The following is an 18,482-nucleotide window of genomic DNA, read 5'->3' on the forward strand; positions in this document are numbered from 1 at the left end:
AGCCTTGTTACTTGATTGGGTTCAGATGAATTCTTTTTCTATAGAAAAAATAGAATCAACCGTATACCATTCATTTATAAATCACAATAGAATAAAAAGAATTATACTTACCATTTCTTCAGTCAGTCGAACCATTCCTTTACGGCTAACTGTGTGAGGAATCTGTTTCTGCCGTCTCTCCTTGTATGAACCACTCAGAGCCTTAAAATCTGAGCTAGTTTTATGGTTGACAAATTTACGCCACTCTCCCGGGTGAATGTTCTTCGGTTTCAGCTGCATCCTATCCTTCATGGTCATGGCCTTCCTGATCTGTGTTACTACACGTGATTTGGAAGCTCTCCAAATACATCCCATTCGCCTGAACACAGCAGTCTTTTGATACTCCTCATCTAATTCAAATCTTGCCTGCATTTAGTAACCATTGTTAGAATCTTTAGATAAAAACTTAGAATATTTAGCAGACGCAAACACATTTTGAAGAAACATTAACCTGAATAGATATCCAGAGGACTGTTTTAATGTTTTCGCCAACCTTTCTCCAGCATCGATTATTATAGGAACGTGTTCTCTTACCAATGGACCCAAGTATGATGACAGCTTCACTGAACCTGGTCCACATGGTTCACCAAATTCAGTGAAATCAACTAGTTCTCGTCTAGCTGGATCCTTGGCTATATGTTTTATCCTAGTAGGTCCACGCCTTCTCTTTGTAACATCCTCGAACCGAAATCCCGGTTTAGGGGATTGCATCGGTCGATGCAAGGTTGTTTTTCTGCGGTTCGACTTAAGTTAAATGCTGCGTTTTGGGTTAGGAAACCCTTAAGTCGTGTTTTTGTCTCAATCGACGGATTTGGCCGCTTTTGAGAGAAAACAAGAGAGAAAGTTCTTAACCGTTCTTAAGCGTTCTTGGGAGATTCTTGGAAGTTTTTGGTGTTTTCTGGTGAGATTTGAGGCTTAGGATGTTGTAGGAGCTTGTTAGGAGTGCAGATCTTGCGTTTTAGAGTCAGAATCGTCTTGGCAAAGGTAAGTGCAGGACCATGTATTATCTAAGCTAGAGATTTCTCTTATCTGCTTATTTAGGTGTTTTTAGGCTTGTTAGATTGTTATTTGGGACGTTAGGAAGCTTTCTTGTGGCTTGAGATCGAGTTTTGTGGTTGCAGGAACAAAAATCCGGCGAGAAGCTTCGGGGAAAAATGATGCTCGGCATGTGCATTGGTCGATGCACTTTGTGCGTCAGTCGATGCAAGTGCGAGGACGGCGCGTAAAACCTAGGGTTTTCATGTTATGTTGAGTATGTGTCGGTCGATGCAGTGCGAGTGTCGGTCGATGAAAGTGTATCTAGCATCGGTCGATGCAACCTTGTGTCGGTCGATGCACCCCCAACTGGTGTCGGTCGATGCATGTTGGTGTTGGTCGATGCTGAGTCCTGGTTTGTTATTGTTGATTGTTGGTTGATGGTTAGAGGTGTCTCTATTGCTTGTGTGTATAGCCCAGTAGATGGGAGGATTGCCTTACTGAGTGTTTATTAAATACTCATGCATTGCAATACGTGTTTGTGGTGCAAGTAAATGCAAAGTGTGATCGTGGAATCAAGGCAATGACGAGGAGGATGTTCTAGGGACTCGATTGGTTGTCTCCACAGTTTAGATACAAAGGTGTCTCCACATCTGCTAGCCTTGCTAAGAACTTAGCTTCTTTGTTGTCCTCACCCTCAGCAACCTAGCAGAAGTCAACCATCTTAACCAGCTCTTCGTCTAAATATTCAGCGGCTTTAAATAACCCAACAATCTCCTCATTCCATTGAGTTGTTTTTATTCCATCCTCAGCCTCTGAATTCACTTTTCCATGATGAAACCAATCATTCTGCATCTTGTAACCCTCATCCATTCACTTTGTTACAAGATGATGCACTACAATACTTGGTTCATGACGATCTAAATTTTGACAGTCTCTATATGGATATATTACCATGTCACCATCTCCTACCACCGCAGCTGCCGTAGTTACAAAGCTCCATGCACCTCTCTCATACGCAGGATCAGCTATATATTTGAAGTAGTGTGAAAGCAAAATAACATAAACACATCTTATATAATCCAAGAGCACCCAGTTAAACAAGTCCTACATATATACACTCCATACCTCCGAAGATGAACCCATGCCTTGTCCAACATTTTATGTTTAAACCTAATGAAAAGGTTTAACATGTTTATTAAACTCACAGCCAAAAGAAATCAAACAAGCACAAAACATAACAATCGTAACAAACAGAAGAATAACAACTTAAACTCAAAGCCACAAGCAGTTAAACAAACACAAGAACAAATGCCTCAACGAGATGATTCTGACCTCTACAAACAAATGCCTCAACGAGATGATTCTCTTTGTTATAGATCCTCTTCGTTATCCCTTGATTGAACACACATACAAATTTAGTAAGTAAAAATGACACCAACTCAAGCAGATGGAAAATCTAATCGAGGTATATATTGGTGAAATTTGTACCTTCCGACTTGCTGAACAGTGAACCCTAATCTGAACGGCAAAGCAGATAACTGAAGCCTTCGAACCTTGAAATCAGATACAAATTAAGTAAGTACAAAAGAAAATAACTGAAGCTGAATGAAAAGCTAATCGATTTATCGAAGAGTGAACCCTAATTTGAATGGTGGAGATGACGAGTGAAGCCGTCGAAGGTCGAGGTTATCGCCGGCGACATTTCGTGACAAAATGAATTGGATCTGTCGGACAAATCGAAGAGACAGAGAGATGAGAGATGTCAGAGACAACGAAGAGTGTCGTGTTTTTTTTTTCTCAGATCTGATTTTTTTTTTTAGCAAAAAATCTGCCAAATATTACTAAGTATTGGCGCCTATAGCGGCATAGCAGAATTTTGGGCTCCAAAACTTAATTTTGGTTTCCTGCATAGTGAAAATACGGTTTAGCACTAACTTACTGCTGTAATATAATATCCCAACAAAGCTAACCATCTATAATAACAGTATCCTAACTTGTGCTATCCTCCTGTGCTATCAATACGCATTTGTGTTGTAGTGAAAGGTAACGTAAAGAAATAGAGGTGAGAATAGAATTGCTATATATATAGAACAATCCTATCTTTTTTCTCTATTTTAGAGTAAAATATAGAGTAGAGTTGAAGCAAATGTTACTCTATAATAGAAATTTGATTCTAAAATATAGTAGAGTTAGAGATGCCCAAGTTTTATATAAGAAGGTTACGAATCATTTTATTTTAAAATGTTTTCTTTGTATGGAAAAGCAGAGATATTATTATGATAGAACGGGTCCTATCTCATGAGAAGGAGTGTGTGTAAAGCATTTCTTGGATCAATCTTGAATCTGCACCTTCTATAATGCTATTTTACTTTATTTGTTTTTTTATTTTTCTTTGTCCCTAAATTTGATGTATTAAATATTTCTTAATAAAAGAAAGAAACGTAACAGAGTTAGTAACTTACTTACTATACCATATGAAGCTTTAGATGGAGGGTTAAAACTTAAAACTCGGTCGGCTAAATGAACACAAATTAATCCAACTTTTAGAAAACATGTTGTAACGTTTTATCTGTAATGTTATAATACATGTTGTAATTAGTCACTTTCACCATTGACGTTGTATGTATAAATTAAGTTTATAAAAGTGACTAATTAACACATGCAGATGCAGTAAGCAGTCTGATACTCTGATTAGTATTAATACATTTTAATGCAAAAAGTAATGTACGAATTCGTATATACCCACTAGGTACCTTTACCTAGAGTGTCAAGGTGGGGACAATCTGTTGTTGAAAAAGCTGGGATTCAACTTTTCCTAGAATGAATACTGTCACTAAGCATATTATAACTTCGAACCTAGCCACTAATCTCATAGTCGTAATATAAATTACGATTATTAAACTAAATTGGAGTTTGGGATTTTGAAAGTATTTTATCGAACTGTTGCTACTTAATGTCTTCTTTATTAATACATACGTACAATGTACAATCTACAAACCATTATGCTCTGCATGTTATTGGTTATCTCTCTTGTTACTCTTTAGGTGTTAAAACAAGTATTATATTAGTTTGTTACTTGGGCTATTGTCATGTGTGGGAAGCAGGTTCCTTCCTGGCTGATTTTTAAACATCAATTAAGTTCGAGTTTTTAACCTGAGTTTCGTAGTACTAATGATTCACTAATGGGCCAGTTTTGTACAATAATATAAACTCAATGTGCCTTCATTTTCTGAAATTTGCAAGCACTTTTAGTAGGAAGTTGAAACTAGAGTAACCAACTCAATGGGCTACCAATTGCATTCTATTAAATGTAGATCAGACCGAGATTTATGAGTAACAAAATTGCATTCTTTATTTTTTTGCTCAAATATAAATTAATTATATAATTAATATTAAACTAATTAAAGTAACTCACTTAAAACTCAAACAAAATCATATTTCCACTAGAATACACAAAAGAAGGTTGCTCAATCATTTAAATATTATTTTTTTAAAAAAATATTTAGTAATTATCAAATTTTGATAATCGAAAATGACAAACCAATAAAATTTATATTACACAAAATAGAAAAAAATAAAATTTTACAAATTCAGAATATTAAACATATTTTACAAAATTCGAAATAATTTATATTGTTTGATTACATATTTATTGTTTATCAAATTTTAATAAATTATTAAATAATCCAAAATAACAAAATAATTATATTAATTACTTGTATTATATTAAAAAGAAAACAAATTTTAAAAATTCTGATAAGAATCAAAACAAAAAGACACAAAATTTCTAAAGACCAAACAAAAACCAAAACCTGTGCAATAGCTAAAGGACAAGTGAACTCAGTTCCCTTTCCTTTAAATTTAGACCATAGTCCCATTGCATTGTTACTGCAAACAAAACAAACAACACATGAGAAAAGAAAAAACACAAAAAGATTGATACTTTATATATTGATTCAGGAGGAAAGAAGCAATTACCATTGGTAATCTTCAAATTTCCCAACCTCAACCAATGGTTTAAAGAGCTTCACTAGTTGCTGTTTCAGATTTCCCATGGTTTCTTCTTCTTCCATCTGTCGATCACACCAACTGAACATCATCAGTGTATATCTAACTTTGAATTTCACTTGGAGTCAATAAAGTATTGTAATCACTTACATCTGCCACCATGGTTGCCAAAGCAAATCTCCAAAGCGTTGCTTCTCAAATCAGAGCAAATCTTTTAAAAACAATATTTTGTTATATACATATATATATATATTTAGAAAAATAAACAATGATATGAAACTGTAAAAACTAAAATTTATTTTGAATTGATTAGGTTAATGTTATTTAGTAAAATAGTGAAGAAATACCTCTCATTTTTAAAAAAGACTATTGTAATGAAAACTATAATTTCCTTAACATTTTTTGAAATTTAGTTAAAATATAAATTATACATTATATATGATATAACCAAACCATAAATAAGATTTTTTATTTTACTTATTTTTTATAAATCTGTTTTTTTTGCTAAAAGTAATTATTTTTTAACTTAGGAAAAATAATGAAATAAATCATACATGAGATTTAATAATTTAAATTAAAGAAATTCTTTTGCATATAATTACTTATTAAAATATGTGTTGATTGTTTAGCTTTTTTTATTTAATATAAATTAAATATTTTTAAAAAGATTTTGCTTTTGGATGTGCGGTATTTGAAAATACGCTAGGTAATAGAGAGTTAAACAAATATTGTGGTCCATGGGTTAATATCCCAGCTAAGAAACCGCAATCAGATTTACTTTTCTTCTATCTTAAAAACGCAAATGAATCAAAATTATGTTGATTGGTATATAAAATGAATTTTAGAAAAACACACTTTGAAAACCGTATAATTATTGTTTCCATTCATGATCTTAATATTTTTGGCTATAAATCTAAATATCATTAGAAATAACGAAAAAGTTTGGCTTTTTACCATAACGCCCGTATCCCAAAAAAAATTAATATATAAATGATTTGAGTTTATGTCGGGAACTGAGTTGAATCGGTTTAGTCTGATTGGTTTAGGAGGAGTTGTTAATTAAACCAAGCTCAATTATATATGTGATCATATGGTTTAACCAAAAAGCCCTAATTTACTCTTTTAATAAAAAAAGGGAGCGAGGAGCTTGGGGGGGCCGTGACGGACGATGGGAGTATACCCTAGGGGACGTCGAAAGAGAAAGAGATGGAGGTTGAGAGTGAGATGTGGTCAACGTGTTGTTGTGATTCCGTGTAGGGTTGTGGTGACGATAGAGATGAAAGGGGAGAGGGGTCGTGAGAGGAGTACGGGTCGAGGTGGTGTTGGCGTGAGAGGAAAAAGGGGAACGTAAGATCTAAACGGGTTTGGGGGAGATGGTTTTGGAAGTATATGTAAAATTGTGAGTTTGATATGAATGAGGACTTTGATTCGTAAGGAGATCAAACCGACATTTAGGTAGTGTGATGTGTTCTCGTTCCCGTGACGTATTCCAAACCGTGAGAAGAGGGCTGAGTTTCAGTGGTGGTGTGAGAGGGAAAAGTGATGGCGGTGGTCAAAGTTGTGTAAGGAAGTGAGATAAGTGGTTTAACTGTTTGAGTAAAACGGAGAGAAGGAGAGAAGCACGAGGACGTGAAGGAGAGGATAACTTTGGAGTCATGACGGAGATGAGAGAGAGAGATGCGGCGGAGGTGGGGAAGCCTCTTGTGGGGATGGATAGTCATGTTATGGCTCTGGAAAGCTTCTCTAGTGGTGGTAGAACAGAGCAAAGTGAACAGAGCTGAAGAGGACAAAGAAAGTGAAAGAAGGTTGGAGATAAAGGCAGTGTAGAGGAGCCAACTTTAGAGGCTCGCCGGCGCCGGAAACTATATGGTTGGGAAAGATGATTATACCGGCTTGTTCTCCATCAAGCCAAGAATCCATAGCATCTGAAATAGCTTCATTCGGAGTTGATCTAGAGGAGTTATGTTTGTTGCTTCCTGGACAAGTAATTCGCTGAAACTGTGAAATCTGGCTAAGTGTGAACCCTAGAAACTGTTCCGAGATGGCTCTTTCTAGGCGGCGTTTGGGGGTTCAAAACTTGTCTGATCGAGACGAAATTTGGTAGAGAGACTCGTGATAGTACGGGCTTCATATCCAACGGTGGAACTTCGATTTCAACGGTTAGTTTATGAATTATTCGAGTGTTAATATAATCTTTTGTATGGATTGAATTGTGTTAGTTGTGTTGTTGGTTGAACCAACAAGCTCGGTTTGAGCTAGAACCTCTTTAACCTTATGGAGCAAGGTCGTGGTGATTGTGGAACCAAGTTAGAGCTCAGGAATGTCGGCTTAAAGCTAAGACGGTGAATCGATGGATTAGTCGGAGAAATGTTTCTGTGGTTGGACGGAATGAAGTATTCCAGCCCACCTCACTTGTTACTCGGTCGCTTGGGGTGGTTGGTTGTGCGACTAAGTAACTAGATGATGTGGTGTTTGGGATACATGTTTAAGTGGCTTGTTTTGGTGGATCATGAAGTGGCCAGTTGGAGCAGTAATCAGAGTCTATAAATGTAAAATGCTTATGGAGCTGAAGTACATTTGTATGATTACTGTTAGTAGCTGCAGAGTATGAGATAATTTGCTCTAGATAGTATTTGTGGAACTTTTGTCAGAAGCGGTTGACGCCGGTTGTCTTGTCGGAATTATAGGGTTCTAGTGAGATTGTTTCCCGTGTGTCCGGTGGATGGATTGGGAATCCGGGTGCGGTCGTTTCAGTTTGGTATCAGAGCGTATACGGTCCTAGGATATGTTCTTGAATGGAAATAGACTTGTCTATGTCGTGGAGACGCAGTAAGTGTTAAGGAAAAGCACAAGCGTGTTGTTTAGGTGATTGATCCATGAGTGATCAAGTAGGATACTGTTTTATGGAGTATTCCCAGGATGGAGGTCCAAGGAGATAAGTTGGAGACTTGCTTTGTCGGGGCAGATTTTGTTCCGGAGACCTCAGAGAAGATTTCGGGTTCTCAAGCTGAACATGAAGGAGGCTCAGGATAGGCAGAGGAGTTATGCTGATAGGAGGAGGAGAGATCTTGAGTTTCAGGTAGGAGAAAGAGTGTACCTCAAGATGGCCATGTCGCGGGGTCCGAATAGGTCATTGACAGAGACTAATTTGAGTCCAAGGTTTATGGGTCCGTTCAGAGTGGTTGAGCGGGTGGGACCGGTAGCATATAGGCTGGAGTTGCCTGAGGTTATGCGTGCGTTTCACAAGGTTTTCCATATTTCTATGTTGCGGAAGTGTCTTTGTGAGGATGATCAGTTGTTGGCTAAGATTCCTGAAGGTCTTCAGCCTAACATGACTTTGGAGGCGAGACCAGTGAGGGTTCTCGAGAGGAGGATCAAGGAACTTCGGAAGAAGATGGTTCCTTTGATGAGAGTCTTTTGGGACTGTGATGGTGTGGAGGAGCAGACTTGGGAGTTTGAGGCGAGGATGAAGGCGAGGATGAAGAAATGGTACGAGAAGCAAGACGCGACTTGAACTTGTCTAGCCTGGTCCCATCTGTAATCTGTGGCTGGAGCGGGAATGGAGTATTCCAGCCCATCTCTCTTGTTTACTCGGTCGCTTGGGGTGGTTGGTTGTGCGACTCAGTAACAAGATGAAGTGGTGCTCGGGTTACAAAGTTTCCGTGAGGCGGGGTTTTGGGGAAATTTTTCTGAAATAGAAGTTTCCAAAAGTGGAAAGTGCTAAAAATGGAAAGTTTTATATGAGTTAGAATTTGTCCATTTTAGTGGTGGAGAGCCTTGGAGAGGCTTGTGTGGCCTTAGTGGCGGACTTTTGAGTCATTGTGCCCGTGTGTGGCAGTCTTTTGAGACATTGTGTGGCCTTTGTGGCGGACTGTTTAGCCAGAGTGCCTGTTTAGGCGGTCTTTTGGGACAGATGGTCTTTGTGACGGTCCTTCGGGACATATGGTCTTCACGGTCCTTCGAGACAGATGTTCTTCGTGACGGTCCTTCGGGACAGATGGTCTTTGTGATGGTCCTTTGGGACAGATGGTCTTTGTGACGGTCTTGTTTAGGACAGATTGTTTGGTCTTTGTGATGGTCCTGTTTAGGACAGATTGTTTGGCCTTTGTGGCGGTCCTGTTTAGGACATTTGTTTGGCCTTGTGGCATGTATATGATCCTTGTGTGGTCATGAGGTATTCCAGTGAGGGGATATGTGGTTGGTGGGACATTGAGATGTTTTACGCGAGCCACGGGAAGGAAACTTGGATAGACGAGTATTAGATTTTTCCTTATATATTATGGCATGCGGGTTTAGGCCCGATGAGGAGCCAACATTATGGCATCCAGACTTAGGTCTGATGAGGAGCCAATAAAAAGTCAAGGTTTAGGCCTATGAGTAACGGAAAGTCCAAAACTCGAGAGCTGCAGATCAATTGGTGACAGCTTGTTTTGTGGTAAGGTTGTTAAGGGTGGGGACCAGGGTTCGAGGAAAGCCTGTCGCACCAATAACCTACTGGTGGATTCGGATATCCACAGTGATGGGTTAGGATCGATGCCCTGCAGGGCCAGCTTTGGGTCTGTTGGAGTGGCTAGCAGTGAGGCTAGTGGGGTCCTCGGGACAGGTTGTCACAAATTAATCTCTTAGGCTAGGAATGTAAGTCTCTGGTACTAGTTGGTCAGACATTTCATCAAACACCTTTTGGGTGTGGAAATGTCTAAGACCTAGTTCCAATTGATCAAATTGAAACTAGTATATCTAACTCTAGTACATAAGGGAATCATACGAATCTAAGCTTAAACACTCTACATACTAAGATCCTCCACCTAATCTATCCTATCCTCAAGCACAATCACACTACTCAGATCCGGAAATCATCATCAAAGATACGAATTTGGAAAACATTGAATCAAGCATAGTAAGATAGATAAAAATGAGATGAACAACTTTGCAGAAAAAATCAAATGCAAAACCTCAATAAACTCAAAGATCTCGGATTACAAAGTCTAAGAACGTTTTTTTTAGGAAGCTAGGTAAAACCTTAAGGAAAAGAACAAAACAAGATCAAAGATGTCTCAAACCAAGACTTAACAAAATGTATTGATAGTAAAAACATGTGAATCCCTAAAACTTAAAACGATAAGATAGAGCGTCGGTTCAGGAATCTCTTGAAGCGTGTGAGACGGAGCGTCTTCTTGACATGCGCGATTTTGTCGGTGTGCGTGCGGTGGCTCGATTGGTGACTCGAAAGTGGCTCGATTGGTGACATGAGAGTGGCTCGAGTGATGTGAGTATGAGTGGCTCGAGCGGTGTGAGTGAAAGTGGCTCGAGTGTGGTCGGCTCGAAGGAGGTGCGGGGAGGTTGGCTCGAGCTAGGTGTATACACATTCACTAAAACGATGATAACTTCTGAACCACACCTCTGATTGGCTTGAAATAAACGGAATTAGAAAGATGACTCAATTCTGTACAAATTTCATGAAGACATCAAAAGCTGAATCCCTCGACCGGTGGCTCGAGTGATGGCTCAAGTGGTGGCTCGAGCGTGGATGTTGGAGCGTGGTTCGAGCATTGATGACATTCATTCCAGGCATGATGGGTCAAGTGGGATGCTGGTGCTTCTTCCTAGGAGCGCGTCCAAGTCGGATGTCGGTCGAGTCACATGACGTCCATTCCGGGCATGCTTGGTCTAGCCGCATGTTTCAACCTCCATTCAATCTGGACATCTCCTAAACACCTGAAATAACTCCAATATTCAAGATGTATGCAAGACTAATGCAAAGACTACCTAGATATGCATATTATGCAAAAGAGACTAAAAACAATGCAAAACAATGAGTTAAGATAACAAAATGAATAACAAATGCATGATGAAAGAGTGTAAAATATATACATATCAACTCCCCCAAACTTATTCTTTGCTTGCCCTCAAGTAAATAACAAGAACAAAGTATGGAAAAGAGGTTTGAAAATGGGGTCTCAGAACCTAAAACATGTTGAATAAAATAGTTAGAATCAAGTTTCTTGTTTTTAGTTCTATGATGCATGGTGAAGGGACTTTATTTAAAAACTTTATTGAAATGATTCTGATCTTTAATCTACGCATGCAATCCTATCAATCATTCCCTTTAACATTCATTAACAGAGAACCGTGAATAAGGCTAAACAACGTCATGGAACTCATTTGGCTAGGGTAAAAGGTCAGAGACAAAGATGGTCTTCTTCTCAAGTGGTTTTATCAATACATAACAAGGTTCTCTCACAAAAAGGAGTTGAGCTTAAGAGAAGGCTAAAGGTTGAAACCAACTGATACGTACAAGAGCAACGCCCTGTCTACCCAAAGGTCTCCAAGGAAACTCAGCCCTAACATTCTAACCCAGAAGTTGGTCCTATCTCTACCCTTCATTAGAAACATCATCTCAAACTCTTTACACTTAGTCTTAGGAGGAGTTCACTTCTTTTCATTCTAGCGGATTGGGAAATCTTTATTATCACTATGGTTCCTTTTCTTTACTTTTGAGGACTCTAGACATCTTAAGCGTTTTCACTTTCTTTTCTTTGTCTAATCTTTTTACTTGATGCCCAGAACCAATAACTCTTTTTACTTTGCTCAATCGAAATCCTTAACTAGTCTTGTACACTTTGAAAACACATCCCCCTCCTTAAGAATTTCTATCTTTTACTTTTCTGCACAAATCCATACCCAATACCCAAAAGTGAGTTCTCACCTAGTCCTACTAGTCCGGATAATGCGAACTAAAACTACACAGGATCCTACTCTTGTCGGTTAGAACCTAACACTTTCGAAAAAGCTCAACTCGGAAAAGGTCTGACACTCAAGAATACAATTGGCTTGAAAGAACGGTTGGTTAAGGGTGCAGGGAACTGTTCCAAAGAAGGGAATCAGATACTTGGATTGACAAGGGTGGTAAAAATGTGAAAGACAATCGAAGTATGTATATGGTATCCATGAGTTCAACTTCAATGCATAACAAGATAATTGCAAATCAGGATTAGGTTCAGATAGATAGGGAATGCCGTCAATTCAAAACATGCTTCAATCAAGACTAGAATGCAATTTCGAGAATTCAAAACCTGGTTCAGTCTTACATTTCAAGTTCAATCAACAAGCATCAAAGAACTAATAACAAGGGCCTTGATCATATCCTATTGAATTCAGCATGCTACCAAGGTTACAATCATCATCAACCCCTATGCTAAATGCAACAACCCTATATGAATAACACTAGGCTCAATTTTAATATGCAAGTGCAAACTACATGAACACTCTGTTTTTGTGGAAGTTTTTGATTTTTTTTTTTCAAATTTTTTTTGATTTTTTACTATGCAGATAGATGGATGCAAACTCAAACATGATATGATGCAAAAAGTGAAATAAGAATCACAAAACACAATATCAAATACATCATCTCAAACCCTCCCCCAAACTTAAATTACACAGTCTCCTGTGTAAGAAAAATTTGAGATAAGAATTTAAGAATCACAACAGAAACAATGCATGAATGAAATGGTATATACAAAGGGACGGTAGGAGTAACTCAGAAGTAAAACAAGGAGTTGGAGCTCGCCCAAGGAGGAGCGTGATACTGACTTTGTCCCTCGCCTTGTTCTGGATCCGTAGGAGTGACCTCAGCTGCTTGAGTGAGTTCGTCGAACAGGTGGTGTGAAACAATCTAAGATATGCCAACCGGTTGAGTCGAAGAACGGCGTCTCAAGTCGAAGGGAGGTTTGGTCGAGTGGTGCAGCTTCGAGTGATCTCTTGTCGGTCGAGTGGAAACTGGTCGAGTTGTGTTGGTGTGTAAGTGGCTCGAGCGAGAACTATGGGGGTGGCTCGAGCGTGACAGCAAAGTGGTTTGATGGTAGGGGATGGAGACGGCTCGAGTGAATAAGTCCGGACGAGGTCGAGTGGGCGTTGTTGACTTTAACGAAGCAGGTGACGACGAGAACACGTTGGTCGAGCGGAGCAGTGGTCGGCTCGATTCGTCGGTTCAGAACAGCGAGAACAGCGGGACTTCGACGTGAGGAGAGGGAGGTCGACTTGATTGAGGGAGTTTGGATATGGCTCGAGAGAGTCACTTGGACTTTGTAAGCGTGAGTGGCTCGAGAGAGTGGGTTCGACGGTCGTTGAGTCGTCTGGTTGAGAACGCACGGCTGTGGTTGAACTCTCTAGGTCGAGTTGAAGCACCTTCTTTTGACTGATACTTTCACATTTACTTTTCTGTTGCTAATACTCCCTTCTGCAGAATCCTGAACACTAGAAAACTAAAAACAAAAATTTAAAACACAAAGATCCTAAATAATATTTACAGTGATACCTTTGGGACTTTCTCCCAAGTGAGCTTGTTTAAAGTCTTTGAGCTTGACTTTGCATACTCCTTATGCTTTGGGAGGATCATAGAGAGGCTTCATAGACCCCTCTTGAATGTCTTGTCTAGCCAGATACTCTTTAACATTCTGCCCAGGTTCAATAATAAATGGACTGATCTTCTTCATTATCCCAAACCTCTTCCTTGATTTCCTTAGGGGAGTATTTCTCATTTTACCTTGGAGCTTCTTGATTTGCCCACTCATCTCATTCACCATATCTGCTAACTTTTTCACTGAATCCCTTAGAATCTCTGTATTTTGGAGTTCATACAAACTGTCAAGCGCAAGAGGACTTGACTCTTGCGGTTGGTGAGGTTTAGGAAGCAGGTCTTGACGCTTGGGGAGGGCAACAACTGCACTCGAGTTGGAACACGCTCGAGTGCCTCTTAGAGTTTCCTCATTCACACCCTTGTTTACCAAAAGCCTTGTTTCTGCCTCATTCATACCCTCAAAGATGTCAAACCCAGCTTTCTGATCTTTCTCTTAATCATGAAGGTGTGTCTATCAATAGTTGGTTTCTTCTTAGAATCCTTGATATCAAACTTCATCTTGAAGTTTTTATCCATATTGAGATCAATCATCCCCTTCTTGACATCAATAACTGCTCCAGTTGTAGCTAAGAAAGGTCTTCCCAGGATTAGTGCATCTTTAGGCTCTTCATCCATTCCCAACACCACAAAGTCAGTAGGAATCTCAGCTTGCCCAATTTTGATGGGCAGGTTCTCTAGTAGACCATGAGGCAATCTAGTAGTCCTATCAGCCAATATTAAGCGGAGGTTGCATAACTTGTATTTGATGAATCCTAGCCTCTGAGCTACAGAGTGTGGCATGAGGCTTATTGAAGAACCAAGGTCACGTAGGCACTTTTTGAAGGCCAATAGACCTAGAGAACAAGGCAAGTTGAAAGAACCAGGGTCCTCTAGCTTCTTTGGGATAATCATTTTCTGAATAACAGCCTTGCATTCATGAATAACCCCACCTATGACATGCACTCCCCTCTCATCTTCTAGAGCCTTAGCTTGAGCTCCTTTAGCTATCTCCTCCTTATCTTTGGTCTTTTATGTTACCAAATCAGTTAAAAACTTTTGATACTGAGGCACAAGTGCAAATGCATCAAGCAAAGACATCCTAAGTTCAATATCCTTGACTTTTTTTTCAAACAGAGTTTTATACTTCTCAGTAAGCTGCATCTTAAACCTCACTGGAAATGGTAGAGGTGGCTTGTATGGTGGAAGAATGAATCTCACAGGTTTATCCTTGGGAGCAGCGGGTTCTTTAGTAGCTTCAGGATCAGATTGCTTGGCTGACTTAATTGGATCCTTGAGCACCTCGACATGATTCTTTATCTGAACTTCATCTTGAAGAACACCCTCCCCATCTAAACTCTCATTGTCCTCAGTGAACCATACATCTATAGCTTGGGTGGTGATGGCATGGATAGTAGCATAGTCCTGTGTGTTTTAAACTGCTTTTCCAGGTAGTTGGCCAATTATTGGGGTATAAGTAGAAACAATCTTGTCTTCCATATACTTCATCTTGGAGTTAAGAGCTTTAAACTTGACATTCAGATCATTGTAAGAACATTCCATCCGCTGACTGAGTTCAACAAACTTCTTAGCAGTATCCAGAGAACCACTAGCTTGACCTTGAAGAAGTTGTTGCATCATGTGCTTCATTTCTTGATTTGGAGCTTGAGTAGTTTGAACTTGTTGAGGTGAAAATCCTGGTGGTGGTCCGGAAGGAGCGTGATAACCTGATGGAACTGTTGTTTAGGCTTGAATCCTTGAGTGTAAGGCACAAAAGGTTTTTGTTGGCCTTGTTGTTGTTGTTGTTGAGGAGGGTACACTTGATCCTGTGGATTTGCAACATTGGTGCTCCGGTAAGAAAAATTGGGGTTCGTCATGTAGGGGTTGTAACCTGTTTTGTATCCACCTTGATTTTGGACGTAGCTGATTTCTTCAGACTGCTCACCCTCCCCATCCTGAACGTGAAAAGGGTCTTCCTCAGAGACGAAGTCGATGGTTTGCTGTTGACTGAGCAAGAGGCGGTCAAGCTTGTCATTGATATTCCAAAGGTCCCTCTTGTACTTCTCCTCAGAACCAGACTCTCCTCTAACTGTGCGGTCATAATCCTCGTTATAATTGCCATCAGACTGGGCGAGATTTTCGACTAGCTGCCATCCTTCATCAACGTCTTTGTTCAGGAAGTTACCGTTAGAAGCAATGTCAAGCAGCATGCGGATTTACGAAAGTACGCCACGGTAGAGATTGCTCAGTAGTGACTCGTTGCTGAATCCATGATGTGGGCATTGACTATGATAACTCTTGAAATGCTCCCAAGCTTCGCAGAATGATTATGAGTTTTTCTGAGTGAAGCTGGAGATTTCATTCCTGAGACGTGCTGTTCTGGAGTTGGAGAAGAACTTGGCCAAGAAGGCTTTCTTGCAGTCGTCCCAAGTGGTGATGTTTCTCTTGGGAATGTTTATCTCCCATTGATGAGCTTTGTCTCCCAGGGAGAATGGGAAGAGTCGCAACTTGTAACCATCCTCACTTACTCCATTGATCTTGGTGAGACTGCAAAGGTGGTCAAACTCGTCCAGGTGATCGAGTGGTTCCTCCATAGGTAACCCGTGAAACTTGTTCCCTTGGATCATGGAGATCAGACCACTTTTGATCTCGAAGTTATTGTTCTGCACAGCGGGCGGGACGATGTCGGTACGCTGAGTATGAGTGTTCAGTGCATCTCCAGCCCCAATGTGTTGCGGTCTATTAGCCTGTTCCATAGTGACTGGTGCGGGGTGATCAGTGAGATGACGAGTCTGTCGTGGTCTTTGTAACCGATTGATGTCGTCAATAGCAGGAAGGAGATTATGAGTTCCTCTTAATCTGGTGTGAATGCAAGGTTGCAATCAACAGGTTCCTGAGATGTAAAACAAACAAGCAGACAACCAAACTAAGTCAGTATTCAGAATGACAATAGTAACATAACTTAACATTGCAAAACGTGAAATCTTAAATGTAGCAAAACGAATCCCAAATAGCAACGACGCCAAATTGATACTAGGATTTTTGTATGTCCTAGTAGGTTCAATTAACCTTATGTAATTGTAGTACTTAAGGTGTCAATCCAAATGGGATGATGCTAGTCACTCAAGATGAAATCAAGATTTCACAAGTCAAGCCAATTCAAAAAGAGTGTTTTTATCTAACAATCCTAGAATGATCAGAATGTAAAACGAAAATGAGCTATAAGACTAGAAACGAGAATGTATGACAAGAAGCAAAAATGAATGAAAATAGAAAACGAGTCTAAGCAAGAATTAGATAGCAAGATCAGAAATGATTTCAGGATGTAATGAAAATCAGAAATATAGAAGTCCTAAGGATGGGAGTAATTGATGTCGATGGAGTATCCTAGTGTACAGAGTGTTTAACATGCCACAAGCAAACTACTCAGACTCAACCACTCCGAACCTAGCCTCGCTAGAGAAACATGATCAAGCATGGCATGACAAACAAGTTCATTCACGTCAACAAACATCCTAGACAACTAATCTCTTAGGCTATGAATGTAAGTCTCTGGTACTAGTTGGTCAGACATTTCATCAAACACCTTTTAGGTGTGGAAATGTCTAAGACCTAGTTCCAATTGATCAGAGAGAAACTAATATTTCTAACAATATTCAAGAAGGGAATCATACAAATCTAAGCTTAAACACCCTACATACTAAGATCCTCCACCTAATTTATCCCATCCTCAAGAACAATCACACTACTCAGATCCAAAATTCATCATCAAAGATACGAATTCAGAAAACATTGAATCAAGCATAATAAGATAGATAAAAATGAGATGAACAACTTTGCAGAAGAAATCAAATGCAAAAACTCAATAAACTCAAAGATCTTGGATTACAAAGTCTAAGAACGTTTTTTTTAGGTGGCTAGGTAAAACCTTAAGGAAAAGAATAAAACGAGATCAAAGATGTCTCAAACCAAGACTTAACAAAATGTATTTATAGTAAAAACATGTGAATCTCTAAAACTTAAAATGACAAGATAGAGCATCGGTTCAGGAATATCCTGAAGCGTGGGAGACGGAGCGTCTTCCTGACATGCGCAATTTTGTCGGTGTGCGTCCAGTGGCTCGACTGGTGACTCGAGAGTGGCTCGAGTTATGTGAGTAAGAGTGGCTCAAGCGGTGTGAGTGAAAGTGGCTCGAGCGTGGTCGGCTTGAAGGAGGTGCGGGGAGGTTGGCTCGAAGGAGGTGCGGGGAGGTTGGCTCGAAGGAGGTTGGATGTTGGTCGAGTCAAATGAAGTCCATTCCGAGCATGCTTGGTCGAGCCGCATGGCTCAACCTCCATTCAGTTCTAACAATCTGGACATTTCCTAAACACCTGAAATAACTCCAATATGCAAGATGTATGCAAGACCAATGCAAAGATTACCTAGATATGCATATTATGCAAAAGAGACTAAAAACAATGCAAAACAATGAGTTAAAAGAACAAAATGAATAACAAATGCATGATGAAAGAATTTTAAATATATACATATCACCTAGCGACCGAGTAACAAGAGGGGTGGGCTAGAAAACTTCGATCCGTCCAGCCACGGAAACATTTCCCTAACGAATCCATTGATTCACCGTCTTAGCTTTAACCCAACATTCCTGAGCTCTAACTTGGTTCTACAACCACCACGACCTTGCTCCATAAGCTTACGGAGGTTCTAGCTCAAACCAAGTTTGTTGGTTCAACCAACAACACAACTTAACACAATTCAATCCATACAAAAACTTATATAAACACTCGAATAAATCATTTGACCGTTGGATATGAAGCCCGTACTATCACGAGTCTCTCTACCAAATTTCGTCTCGATCAGAAAAGTTTTGAACCCCCAAACGCCGCCTAGAAAGAGCCATCTCAGAACAGTTTCTAGGGTTCATACTTAGCCAGATTTCACAGTTTCAGCGAATTACTTGTCCAGGAAGCAACTAACATAATTCCTCGAGATCAACTCCGAATGAAGCTATTTCAGATGCTATGGACTCTTGGCTTGATGGAAAACACGCCATTATAATTATCTT

The 18,482-nt window shown here is 39.6% G+C and overlaps 1 non-coding gene across 1 annotated transcript; it reads left to right on the forward strand.

Annotated features, from left to right (window-relative positions):
• Window positions 1-15,682: 15,682 nt before the first annotated feature.
• On the forward strand, window positions 15,683-15,789 carry LOC147950024 (small nucleolar RNA R71). Its single transcript, XR_015565414.1, has one exon. It is a non-coding gene; the product is annotated as a small nucleolar RNA R71 (small nucleolar RNA).
• Window positions 15,790-18,482: the final 2,693 nt, after the last annotated feature.

Source organism: Camelina sativa, chromosome 1 (genome assembly GCF_030686135.1).
Source record: "Camelina sativa cultivar CO46 ecotype springtype chromosome 1, ASM3068613v1".
Lineage (NCBI taxonomy): Eukaryota > Viridiplantae > Streptophyta > Magnoliopsida > Brassicales > Brassicaceae > Camelina > Camelina sativa.